At 42.9% G+C, this 13,385-nt stretch overlaps 1 protein-coding gene across 2 annotated transcripts in view; it reads left to right on the top strand.

The window, feature by feature from the left end:
* The window catches only part of CUNH10orf90 (chromosome unknown C10orf90 homolog), a 217,676-nt gene that overhangs the window by 101,330 nt on the left and 102,961 nt on the right, over positions 1 to 13,385 (top strand). The gene's annotated exons all lie outside the window — the stretch shown is intronic.

The raw sequence follows: 13,385 nt of genomic DNA, 5'->3' as shown, positions 1-13,385 counted from the left end.
AATTTTTTTTAATATTAAAAAATAAAAGACTGCCAAGGAAGGCAAGCTCCATGAGAGCTAAGCAAGCAGCTCAGAGCTTCTGCCAGTCCTGGGTTCCTCGATGCCCCTGGTAACCAGCGTCCTCCGCAGCCTTCCTTCCCAGTCTTCGTGCTGCCTTGATTGTGCTGCTCGCTTTGCAGTGTATCTCAGCGAGGTGTAATCAGCAGGAGTAGTCATTTGAAATAAAGGCGTCTTTGAGATCCATACATGTTTTGTGAGACAAAAGGGAAAAGGGAAGTAGTTCAAAAACCACTAGGTTAAAGCTTAAATGGTACTGTAATTGCTCCTGCAGTGTCTTTCTTTTTTTTTTAATATGAAATTTATTGTCAAATTGGTTTCCATACAACACCCAAGGCTCATCCCAACAGGTGCCGTCCTCAATGCCCATCACCCACCCTCCCCTCCCTCCCACCCCCCATCAACCCTCAGTTTGTTCGCAGTTTTTAGGAGTCTCTTATGTTTTGGCTCCCTCCTCTCCCCCATGGTCTTCTGTTAAGTTTCTCAGGATCACATAAGAGTGAAAACATATGGCATCTGTCTTTCTCTGCCTGACTTATTTCACTTAGCATAATACCCTCCAGTTCCATCCACGTTGCTACAAAAGGCCATATTTCATTCTTTCTCATTGCCACGTAGTGTTCCATTGTGTATATAAACCACAACTTCTTTATCCATTCGTCAGTTGATGGACATTTAGGCTCTTTCCAAAATTTGGCTATTGTTGAAAGCGCTGCTGTAAACATTGGGGTACACGTGCCCCTACGCATCAGCACTCCTGCGTCCCTTGGGTAAATTCTTGCACTGTTGGTGGGTGGGAATGCAAACTGGTGCAGCCGCTCTGGAAAACAGTGTGGAGGTTCCTCAAAAAATTAAAAATAGATCTACCCTATGCTCCTGCAGTGTTTCTGAAGAAATCTCGTAGCAGGGAACGGGGTCGGGAAGGGATCTATTGTTATGATAGGAAAATTAACAATAAATGTACGTCACTAAATTTTTGAGTGATTACTTTGTGTCTTGCGCTGTACTGAGTGGATTTTTATTCTCATGTTTAGTGGGATATCACGCACATGCAGTGAAGGACACAGATGCTAGGTGTGCGACATTTTTACACGTGTATCTGCCCCATGACCACCACCGACATCAAGATAGAACATGTCCTGTAAATCAGAAGGCTCCTTCACGTCCCCTCTGCATCCATACCTACCCCCTCTGCGCCTGCCTCACCAAGGTAACCGCTATTCTGACTTCCGTTGCCCCCTCAACTTGATGGAAATGGAATCAGGCAACCTATACGTTGGTGTCTGTCTTTTGCTTGACATCATGTTGGAGATGTAGCCATGTCCTGCCGTGTTTCAGTGTCTTAATAGTGCTCTCTTTCACAGCCCCACAGTGTTCTGTTGTATGAATCGACCACTCTTGACTATCTGTTCTGTTGTTGGTAGACATTTGGGTTGTTTCCAGTGTTTGCTACTATGAAGAAATCCACCATAAATATTCTCGTTTGTGTCCTCAGTGGGCACGTTCATCCGTTTCTTTTTTTTTAATTTTTTGAAAAAGTTTATTCATTATTGAGAGACAGAGGGAGACACAGCATGAACAGGGGAGGGGCAGAAAGAGGGGGAGACACAGAATCCCAAGCAAGCTCCAGGCTCCGAGCGGTCAGCACAGAGCCCGACGCGGGGCTCGAACTCACCAACCGTGAGATCGTGACCTGAGATGAAGTCGGACGCTTCGCCGGCCGAGCCACCCAGGCGCCCGCATCCGTTTCTTTTCTATGTATATCCTAGAAGTGGAATGACCGCATCATAGGGTCAGCATAGGATTTTGTCTGTTTGTTTAGGTTTGTGGGTAATATCCACCGATTTTCCGAGGTGCTTGTATCAATTTACCTACACACTAGTAATATATAGGAGTTGTGGTCACTCTGCATGATCTTTAACCCTTGGTCCTGTCAAACATTGATTTATTTGTTTATTTTTAAAGGTTTATCTATTTTTGAGAGAATGAGACAGAGCGAGCGAGTGAGGTGGGGGGGCGGGAGAGAATGAATCCCAAGCAGGCTCTGTGCTAATGGCTCGATCCCATGTGGGGCTCGATCCCATGAACCGTGGGATCATGACCTGAAGAAGAATTGAGTTGGACGCTTAACTCACTGAGTCACCCGGGTGTCCTGGTACCATCAAATATTTAAATTTTCAATTTTTCAAAAATATTTTCTTAGTTTAGTTATTTTGATGACTAACGGTGCTGAGTACCTATTAATATGCTTGCGAGACACTGGATATCCTACCTTTTCAAGTCCTTTGCCCAATTTTATTTATTTTCTTTTCATTTCTTTAAATTTGAATTGGAATAGTGTAGTATTGGCTTCATGGAGTAGAACCCAGTGATTCGTCACGAACATACAACACCCAGGGCTCATCCCAACAAGTGCCCTCCTCAATGCCCATCGCCTGTTTAGCCTACCCCCTACCCACCTCTCCTCCAGCAACCCTCAGTTCTCTGTATTTAAGAGTCTGTTATGGTTTGCCTCCTTCTCTGTTTTTATCTTATTTTTCCTTCCCTTCCCCTATGTTCATCTGTTGTGCTTCTTAAATTTCACATAGGAGTGAAATCATATGAGATTTGTCTTTCTCTGACTGACCTATTTCGCTTAGCATAATACATTCGAGTTCCATCCATGTTGCTGCTAATCCTTTGCCCAATTTTCAAAATAGTGTTTTCTATCTTTTTCTTATTGATTTGTAGGAGCTCTTTATATATCCAGGACACAGATATGTGTATTATAGATATCTTTTCTCCATATTTGGCTTGACTTTTTATTAATGGTATCTTCTGGTGAATAAGTTCTTGATTTTTTTAAGTCCAGCATGTCCATCTTTTCTTTTAAAATTAGAGCTTTTTGTACCCTTTGAAAGAAATTTTTGCCTGCCCCAAAGTCATGAAGGTATTATCCTATGCTTTCTTCTTGAAGCATTATAGTTTGACCTTTCTTTTTTAGACTTACAATTTATCTGGAATTGATTTGTATTTATGGTGTGAGGCAGGGATCAAGTTTTGCTTGTTCCCCTCCTCCCACCCCCAAACTGGTATCCATTTGACCAGAACCATTTATCGGAAATAGTTTCTTCCCACTACTACAGTTCAGTGGTATACTGTTTCACATGTTCTCTGTAACTTAATTCTTGTAATAACCCCCAAATAGGTCTCCTGGTTCTATCCCTGCCACACCTATGAGAAACAGGAGACACAGAGAGATTAGATAACTTATCCTGATCATGCAGCAAGGGCTCAGGGTTTAGAACTTCCCTCTCTGCCTTTGCAAACACATGCTGGTCCTGCATTTCTTTCCATGCTGGGTAAATGGTATGACAAAATGAGCAGAGAATGCTACATAATCAGGGTGCAGGGTGAATAGATTGCATCAGCACGTCTCAGGTGAGTGTCCTTTACGGACAGTGTCTCTTGGCAGGGCTCAGCCCAGACTCAGGTCAAAGCCGACCTGGTGATTTCTCAACATTGGAGAAGTGAACGCTGGTAAATGTGCATCCTGAGGAAGCATCTTCTTTGGGTTCAGCAGCCTGAAGGTGTAGCTGGGCTCCACCCTTGCAGAGAGACATCTGGATAAGGACCACTCGTCCAGTCTCCCCCTACACGCCGCAAAGACTTCCCTGACTGAGCATGGTCAGTTTCATTGCCATTGTGTTTCCTCCAGTTTTGTGGAAACAAAACCCGTGTAGAGACGTCAGGATGGACGCTTCTGTCCTGGGACTGGATTTAGCAAAGACAAAGGCAGACTCTGTTTAGTGCTATACCATCAGTACCCTGAGACACCTGGGGGGTAATAAAGGTGAACCCTTCATTCAACAATAGTTATTGAGTGTATACTGTGTGGTCCCAGGCACTGGCAAAATGGCAGTGAGCAAAAGAGACGGGGACCCCTATTCCCAAGGAGGTTACATTCAGAGGAGAATATTGTCGTAAAGGTGCCTCTGGCCGATGAGCCAGAAGCTTTTTCTGTTTAAAGATCAGTTGAACTCCAGCACATTCCTTCCCTCCTCTGCGAAGCGTCTGCACCCACACGGCCATTTTGAGAACCCAATTCTTCCAGACTGTAACCACAGGCAGTCTTCCAATGTTTCCATTTTCTAGTAACTTCCACTTTATCTCCAAAGATTAAAAAGTGGAGGGAGCAGCTTGATGTGCCTTGGAAAGGCAGTGGGTCCTATCTTCTCTAGTGGATGAAGTCAATTTAGGCATTATTGTTTGTGCTTACACCACCAACAGACACACACGTCTGTCCTCATCAGCATTCGGCGGACCTTTTCAAAATTGCCTTCGGCAACGATCCAAGTCCCTTCTTATCAATAAGGAAATCAGTTTTGGACTTAATCCTGCAAAGCACTGGTTTCTCTTCTCCTGGGCCTTTTTCCTGTAGGCATTATATAAATGATTTCAAATGCAGCCTGTGGCCTGAGACATGAATTTGGAGAAATTGTGCCTGGTGTAGGAATCTTATGCCCCTGGGATCTGTTGAGATACAGCAAGTTGTATTGAACAAGGTTGTTTCCATTCTCTTATTGATATTCGGGTTTTTTTTTGCCCCCCCCTTTATTTTTGCCCATGTCTCCCCTCTAATACTTTATTCCATGATTTCAATTCAGCATGCATTTATGAGGTATTTACCACATGACAGACTATGATATGTACTGGGGGAAAATGAATGACTAGCACTCAGTACTTTGTGCAGAGTTTCCAACCTACTCTTGGAGGAACCCATATACCATCAACTATCACACTAAGCAAAATGGAATCAATCCACATAGAGGTGGTGGCCGCCGCCCGTAGAAGCCGTGACTAGTTAGCAAGCATTTATTATGCACTAGGCACCCCATTTGCATGTTGCAAATGTTCCCTTTAACTTCAGGGCAGCCCTTCAAAGTAGATTTAATTATCCCTCTTTCACAGAATTGAGGCTTGGAGGGCTGGCATATGAAGATCAAAGACTTAAATCCAGGACCACCTGGCTGCAAGGCTGGCTCTGCCTTCCCCTCCCCGCCCCTTAACCCAAGAGGGAGAAAACAGAGGGGGGCCAGATGAATTCTAATTTAGAGAAAGGCGGTGACATGGGAGGTGTTTTTAATTCAACTTCTTTACTCTGAAATAATTGGAGGTTCACGTGTAGTTTTTTTTTTAATATTTCATTTTATTTTTTTAAAGTGTATTTATTTTGAGAGACACAGAGAGAGCATGAGCAGGAGGGGCAGAGAGAGAGGGAGAGAAAGAGAATCCTCAGTAGGCTTGGCACCGTCAGTGTGGAGCCCGACGCGGGATTTGAACTCATGAACTGTGAGAGCACGACCTGAGCTGAAATCAAAAGACGCTTAACCGACTGAGCCACCTAGGTGCCCCTGTAGTTTTTTTTTTTTAAAACGTTTATTTATTTCTTTTGAGAGAGAGAGAGGGACAGGGGGAGAGGGGCAGAGAGAGGGAGAGAGAGAATCTTACATAGGCTCCACACTCAGCACAGAGCCTGATGCGGGCTTGATCCCATGAACTGGGAGATCATGACCTGAGCCGAAATCAAGAGTCGGACGCTTCGCTGACAGAGCCACCCGGGTGCCCTGGTTCACATATAGTTTTAAGAAATAATACAGACATACCATGGACCTTTTACCCCAACGGTAACATCTTACAAAACAGACAGTGCAGCATCACAACTAGCGTGCCGGCTTTGGTACAAGTCAAAACACAGAATTTCCATCCCATAAAGGGTCCCTGCCGTTGACCTTTTATAGCATCACCCACTTCCCTCCTGCTCCCACCCCTCCTTCATTTCTGACAACCACGTATCTGTTCTTTGTTTCTCTCCTCTCGTCTGCCAAGAATGTTACATAAATGAAATCAAACAGCGTGGGGTGGGCTTTTGCACCCAGAATTCTTTGGAGATTCATTCAGGTTGTTTCATGTGTAAACGGTTCATTCCTTTTTCATGCTGAGTAGTATCCCATGATATGGATGTACCACAGTTTTTGGCTCTAATGAATAAAGCTGCTGGAACCACTCATGCACAGCTTGTGTGCGCGTCTGAACACAAGTCTTCATTTTTCTGGGATAAGTGCCCGGGAGTGCAATGGCGTGTTGTATGGTAGCTGCACGTTAATTCAAAACACTCTGCCAAACGATTCTCCAGAGTGGCCACACCATTTCACATTCTCCCCAGCATCATATGAGTGATGGAGTTTTCTGCTTCCTGGCCAGCATTTGGTGTTGTCACTGTTTTTTATCTTAGCCACTCCGATAGCGACATAGCGGTATCTCATTGTGGTTTCAACTGGCATGTCCCCGATGGCTAATGCTGTGAAGCACCTTTTTACACACTCATTTGCCATCTGTAGGTGCTCATTGGTGAAATGTAGCTCCACAGCTTTTGACGAATTTCTAATCGGATTGTTTGTTTTTCTTACTACTGAGTTTGGACAGTTCTTTATGTGTTCTAGATACTGGCCCTCTGTTGGCTACGTGGGTTGCAAATATTTTCTCTCATTCTGTAACTTGCCTTTTCGTCTTCTGGACAGGGTCTTCACAGAGCAAAATACTTAAATTGTGATGAAGTCCAGTGTATCGAGGTATCTTTACTGGGTCATTATTTTAGTATCAAGTCTGAGAACTCTTTTCTCTAGCCCTAGATCCCACAGATATCCTCCTACTTTGTTTTTGCTAAAGCATTTATAGGTTTGCATTTTACATTTAGTGATATCCCATTTTGCATTACTTTTTATATAAGCTGTGAGCCTGAGTCCAAGGGTAATTTTTCGACCTGTAAGTATTCAGTCGCTTCAGCACCATTTGTTTAAACGATATCTTTCCTCCACTGAATTGCTTTTGCACTTTTATTGAAGATCAGTTGGACATATTTGTGTGTATGTTTCTGAGATCTTCATTCTGTTGCGCTGATAAGGTGTCCAACGATCTGCCAGTGCCTCATGGTCTTGATTACTGACGGTATATAATTATTCTTGAAATCCGGTAGATTGGTTTCTCCCAGTTTGTTCCTTTAAAAAATTGTTTTAGCTACTCTAGATTCTCTCTATTTCTGTATGATTTTAGGATAATTTTGTCCGCATAAAAATCTTGCTGGGATTTTGATAGAAATTGTGTTCAACCCATATATCCATTTAGAGAGAACTGACATCTTTTACTATGTTGACTCTTTTAATCCATGAACAGAGAATGTCTCCCCATTTATTTATGTCTTCTTTGACTCCTTTCGTTAATGTTGTGCCATTTTCAGCACCCAAGTCGGGTGCATGTTTTGTTAGAGCCACACCTAGTATTTGATTTTTTTGAGCAATTATAACAGGGGATTGTAATTGAGCTTTTGGTATCCATGTGATCGTTGTTATATAGAAACAAACCATAAGAGACTCTTAAAAACTGAGAATAAATTGAGGGTTGATGGGGGGTGGGAGGGGAAAGTGGGTGATGGGCATTGAGGAGGGCACCTGTTGGGATGAGCCCTGGGTGTTGTGTGGAAACCACTTTGACAATAAACTTCATATTAAAAAATAATAAAATAAAATAATAAAAAAATAAACACAATTGATTTTTGTATGTTTATGTTGTCTCCTGCAGCCTTGTTGAACTTACTAGTTCTAGGAGCTTTTCTTTAGATATTTTGAGGAATCCAGGTAGACAAGCATGTCATATATAAATAAGGACAATTTTATTTCTTTCTTTCCAGTCTGTTTTTGTAGTAGGGAAATACTAGCTTTATAAAATAAACTGGGAGGTATTCTTTTTCTCTGGAAAGAATTTCTATAGAATTGATGTTTGATTCTCCATTAAATGTTTGGTAGCATTCTCAAGTGAAACCAGCTGGGCCTGGAAATTTGGGGGGGCGGGGCAGAGGATTTAATGATAAATTCAGTTTTCTTGATCGTTACAGAGCTAGTCAAATTGTGTGGTTCATATTGGGTGAGTTGCAGTAGTTTGCGTTTTCAGGGGATTGGTTCATTTCATCTCAGTTGTCAGATTTACATGTATAGACTTGTTCATAGTATTTACTTATCATCCTTTTAATGTCTGTAAGGTCTGTGGTGATATCTTTCTATTTCATTCCTGATATTGGTAATCTGTTTCTTCTCTTTCTTTCTCTTATTCGAAGTTTGTCAACTTTATTTACACCAGCTCTGTTCTATTGATTTCCGCTATTGTTTCTCTGGTTTTGACTTTGCTGATTTCTGTTTTACCTTTATAATTCCCTCCTGCTGCCTCCTTTGGGATTAGTTTGCCCTTATGTTCCTAGCTGCTTGAGGTGGGAGCTTAGAGTGTTGAAACTTTTCCTCTTTTCTATTGTTGGCGTTTAGTGCTATAAATGCACTGCCACAGCTGAGTCACAAACGTTGATATGTTGTAGTTTTATTTTCATTCCCTTCCCTTCCCTTTTTCTTTTCTTTGAGGTGTCCTCTTTGACTCATTGATTATTTAGAAGTACGTTGCTTAGTTTCTAAGTGTTTGGGGATTTTCCTGTTACTGGTTTCTAGTTTGATCCCACTATAGTCAGAAAACACACTAGGTATGATTATGACTTTTTAAAATGTGTTGCTGTTTGTTTTATGGCTCAGGACGTGGTGTATTTTGGTACGTGTTCTGTGGCCACTTGGAAGCGATGCGTGTTCTGCTGTCGGTGGACCCAGTGGTTTATAAATGTCGATGCGCTCCTCGTGGTTGTTGGGTATTGTTCAGCTCTTCTGTGTCCTTGCTGGTTTTGTGTCTGTCCCTTCTGTCCACAGTTGGGAGAGGGGTGTTAAGATCTCCTAGGATAATTTCGGGTTTGTCTTTCAGTTCTATCCACTTTGGCCGCACGTATTTCGCAGCTCTGTTGTGTGAGACATACGCAGTTATGATTCTCCTGTCTCCTGGGTAGATTGGCTCTTTTATCATCATACATTGTCCTTCCCTTACTCTGGTGATTTTCTTTGCTCTGAAGTCTATTTGTCTGATGTTCCCATAGCTGCTCTTCCTTTCCTTTGATGAATGTTTCCATTCTTTTACTTTCAGCCTGCCTCTATTGCTTTATTTATTTATTAAAGTTTTTATTTATTTTGAGAGAGAGAGAGAAGGAGTGTATGAGCGAGGACAAGCAGGGGAGGGCCAGAGAAAGAGGGAGAGAAAGAATCCCACACAGGCTCCATGCTGCCCGCACAGAGCCCGACGCGGGGCTTGATCCCTTGAAATGTGAGATCATGACCTGAGCCGAAATCAAGAGTCAGATGCTTAACTGGCTGAGCCACCCAGGCACCCCTACTTGCTATCTTTAAAGTGAGTTTTTTGTGGATAGCAAATGGTCGGGTCATGTTTTATAAACCACTCCACAAACTTCTGTCTTTTACTTTGTGTATTTGGACCACTTGCATTTAATATAATCATAGAGAAGTTAAGGCTTGAGTCAACCATTTTATTTGTTGTGTTTCCACTTTTTCTTATGTTTTTCATTTCTCTGTTTTCTTTTCCTGCCTCCCTGTGGGTTACTTGAACATTTCTTATAATTTCATTGTGATTTAACTATATTTTTTTTCAGAATGTCTTTGTATAGCTTTTTTGATGGTTACTCTAGGGATGAGGTATTAGATGTAATATTCCATACATCACGTGTATACATACATGATATATATACACACATAATATGAATTTATATCGTGCATGAACTATATCATGTATACATACTGTTTACATAAAATTACCTGAGATATATATTTATATATACATGATATATACGTGATCTATAACATATATTTATGTGTATATTTATGTATTTATATGTCTCATGTATGTATGTAATGCAAATGCATAAATTCAAAGGCAAAATTTATGAACGAGACTATGAAACCAGACCCAAACACTTGCTGTCTACATGAAACTCACTTTAAATATAGCAATCTAGGCAGGTTGAATGTAAAAGGATGGAAACAGATAGATCATGCAAACATTAATTGAAGGAGAGCAGCTAGCTATATTAAGTAGCTACACGTATAAAATCATAGTCTCTTGTCATCATTTTGCCAGTTCAAGTGACGTACAGAAACTTCACCTCCCTGTACAACCCTTTACCCTCCCCCATTTATAATGCAAGGATTTAAAATATTTCCTTTATGTACATTTAGAACCACGTTAGATAGTGTTGTGCTTTTTGCTGCAACCATTAAACATAACCCATGAAACTCAAGAGGGGTAGAAGACCTATTGTATTTATTCATACTTTTGCTCACTGTGCTCTTTCTTCCTTCCTGATGTTCCAAGTTTCGTTCATCTTTTCCTTTCTGTTTAGAGAGAACTACCTTTAACATTCTCTTAGGGTAAGTCTGCTGGCCACAGATTTTCTTAGTTTTTTTCTTTTTTCTATCTGAGAATGTCTTGATTTTCCCCTTCGTTTCTGAATGATATTTTCCCGAGGTATATAGGATTCTAGGTTGAAAGTTTTTTTTTTTTTTGTTTGTTTTTTTTGGCACATGAAAAATAGTGTGTCACTTCCTCTCCGTGGTTTTAGGGATTCCAGTAAATGTATTTACCAAAGGGAGAAAAAGAGAGAGTGCTATGTAAATATTGTGAGAAATTTCTGCCTCCACGTTTCTCAGCCATCTTGAGATCATAAGCAATGGGGAGAATTCAGCAGGAAAAAGTCATAGCATATTGATGAGAGTAATTTTAAAGGTTGCTTTATCAGTGACCAAAAAAGAGTGAGGCCTTGGTGTCGTTCACTTGGCCAGGTATACAGGTCATGATACCTTCCTTGACATAATAAAAGGGAAGGGACAAGGAATTAATTCAGGCCGCAGAGACCCCCCCGCCCCCACTTAACTAAGAGTTGGGATATTGGAAAACCAACCATAGCTTGTACACTTTGTACTCAAATGGTAATTTATGGGAGATTTTTACTACGCTCAGTGTCATGTCCGTTACCGTGGGTCCCTGGGGGGCTGGGACCTGGCCCTGGGTGAGAGAGATCAGAGGAGGGCCAGGAGTGACTAGGTGGATGAAGGAGGGTGTTAGGAGTGTAGTCACACCCTCCATGACGTCGGAGGAAGGTGGAGGTGAAGGTGCGTTGTGCGTGACCTCAGCGAGGCTCTGAGTCACTTTCAGACACAGGATGGCAGGCACCACGTGTTTTACATAGTGGGTCAGCATTTATCTCCTCTAAAGATGAGTGTGTTCTTTAGAAGTCATTTTGCCCACGCCGGATACGAGAAATCAAGCCCAGAAATTGTCTTTAGGCACGTCTGGGTGGGTCAGTCGGTGAAGTGTCCGACTTCGGCTCAGGTCATGATCTCACCATTCGTGAGTTCGAGCCCCGCATCCATCGGGCTCTGTGCTGACAGCTCAGAGCCCGGACTCTGTGTTTTCCTCTCTCTGCCCCTCCCCACTCATGCTCTGTCTCTCCCTCTCTCCCGAAATAAATAAACATTAAAAATTTTAAAAAATAAAGAAATTGTCTTCAGAACCCATCACCCTGCTGATCAGGAAGGAGGAAAAGATACTAAAATCACCAGATAATCAGAGGTCTTCCTGTCTTCTGGCCGTGCATGCGGTGAGATCAATAGCGCAAGGCGGGGCATCCCACCATCTGGGAAAGAGCGGGTTTCCGAGTAACTCTGCCAGGCCATGCTTTGCGCTCACTCCCCTCACTTAGGGAAAATCGATTCTGCTCTAGCATTGCCTGGTGGCTCTGTACCTTCCCTTCCCTGATTCCATCCTTCTCTTTACCTTCATTTAAGATAATCTTTCTAAAAGCTCCACTGACAAAGGGGAGGTGCTGAACGGCACAAATCCTGTTGACTCTTTAAGTGGAAATGAAGAATGAAACTCGGTGTGTTTGGTTTCTTGGCAGAGAATGTGTCTTGTGATTTACTTTTGTTAAGTGAGGTGTATCTGAAGCACTGCACAGAGTGACAGGTATTATTTCAAAGGATGACCCCCCGCAGGGGGACGCGGTGTGGAGGGGAGAATGGGGCCAAATCCTGGAGGCAGCTGATTGACAGGCTGGGGGTGGGAAATTGACTCCCATCCAACGATGGGCTTGGCCGGATCCAAAGAACACGGCAGGTCATCTTCCTATGACATCATAGCCATGGTCTTGTGAGCTCCTTTGGATGCACAGTTTCAACCCTGCAAGGCCAAATGTGTGTCACAGAAGCCACCAGTTAGGGCCGTTGGGCCAGATTCATTGCACAGAAGTATTTGGTTGGGCCCAAGAGTGTCTTTGCGTACTTTGAATATTAAAAAAATTGGGAGATTTTAACTAAAAATTCAGGCATCGAGTTTCTCTTAAAAAACTGGGTTGGGCAACACTACTCCTGTTCCCATGAGCTGAAGTAAGGGGCCCGAGGGGAGGCTCTCGGTGCACCCCAGCCCCGCCCAGCCCGCTCTCTGCTTCCACGGCACCTGCTGTGGCTTCTGTGGACAGGTCATCCGGGATGCTGACCTAGGGCCGAGGGGAGAAGACAGCCCCGAGGCTGGAGTCGGCAGCTCACTCAGTCCTGTAGAGAATGTCAAGGTGACACCAGCTTTCGGAGTGTCCTCCACCACTTTTCTTTGCGAAAGGACTTTCTCGAAAGGAATAGCACTGCTAATGAAAATTGATTTTCCTTTCTAACAGTTTATTTTCCCGAGAACAAACACAGGGAATTCTTAAACGCAGGTGCTAATGGCCAATAGCACAGGCATGCAGAAGTACCATCTGTGATCGCCAGGGAAGAGCATAGTAGTGTTGGTCTTAGGCGCCATTGGTTCCAGTCTCGGAAAATGGGTTCATAAGCAACTTCCAAATGGACTGAGAGGTGGTGGGTAAGGCCCCTCTGTGTGGGCAGCCTGCCCCAAGTGCCCCTGCTCTGTGCCTGCAGCTGTCCGAACCCTCTTCACCTGGTAGTCTATAAAATTATCTGTGACTTACCCACCTCCCTTCTAGAAAGTCAACCCCTTGACTGCCTAATAACATCCCGCATTTACCGCAGGCTGAAGGTGCACCACAAATGGTGCCGGGCACTTTATCTGAATTAACTCCGCGTGTCCTCCCAGCGGCCCTTTGAGGCAGGCGTGTGTCATCCCTACTTTGCAGATGAGAAGACCAAAATGCAGGGACACTTCATTATGTACCAACAGACGGAGCCGGCAAGTTTGAATACTTACAGATTTGTTGAAGTGTGTCTAAGCAGTGTAGCACTTGAACGACTTAATTTTTATTACGACCACTTTATGGAACTAGAGATTATACGTTACAGTGTAAACTGTATATTTGTACATTTTTATTGCCGTACAGAGTTGTTTACACGAATCACATATATGTAATT

The sequence above is a fragment of the Lynx rufus genome, unplaced genomic scaffold (assembly GCF_022079265.1).
Source record: "Lynx rufus isolate CCGP_SWC_20201006 ecotype Redwood Valley unplaced genomic scaffold, mLynRuf1.p SCAF_11, whole genome shotgun sequence".
Lineage (NCBI taxonomy): Eukaryota > Metazoa > Chordata > Mammalia > Carnivora > Felidae > Lynx > Lynx rufus.
This window is presented reverse-complemented; position numbering and strand designations above follow the sequence as displayed.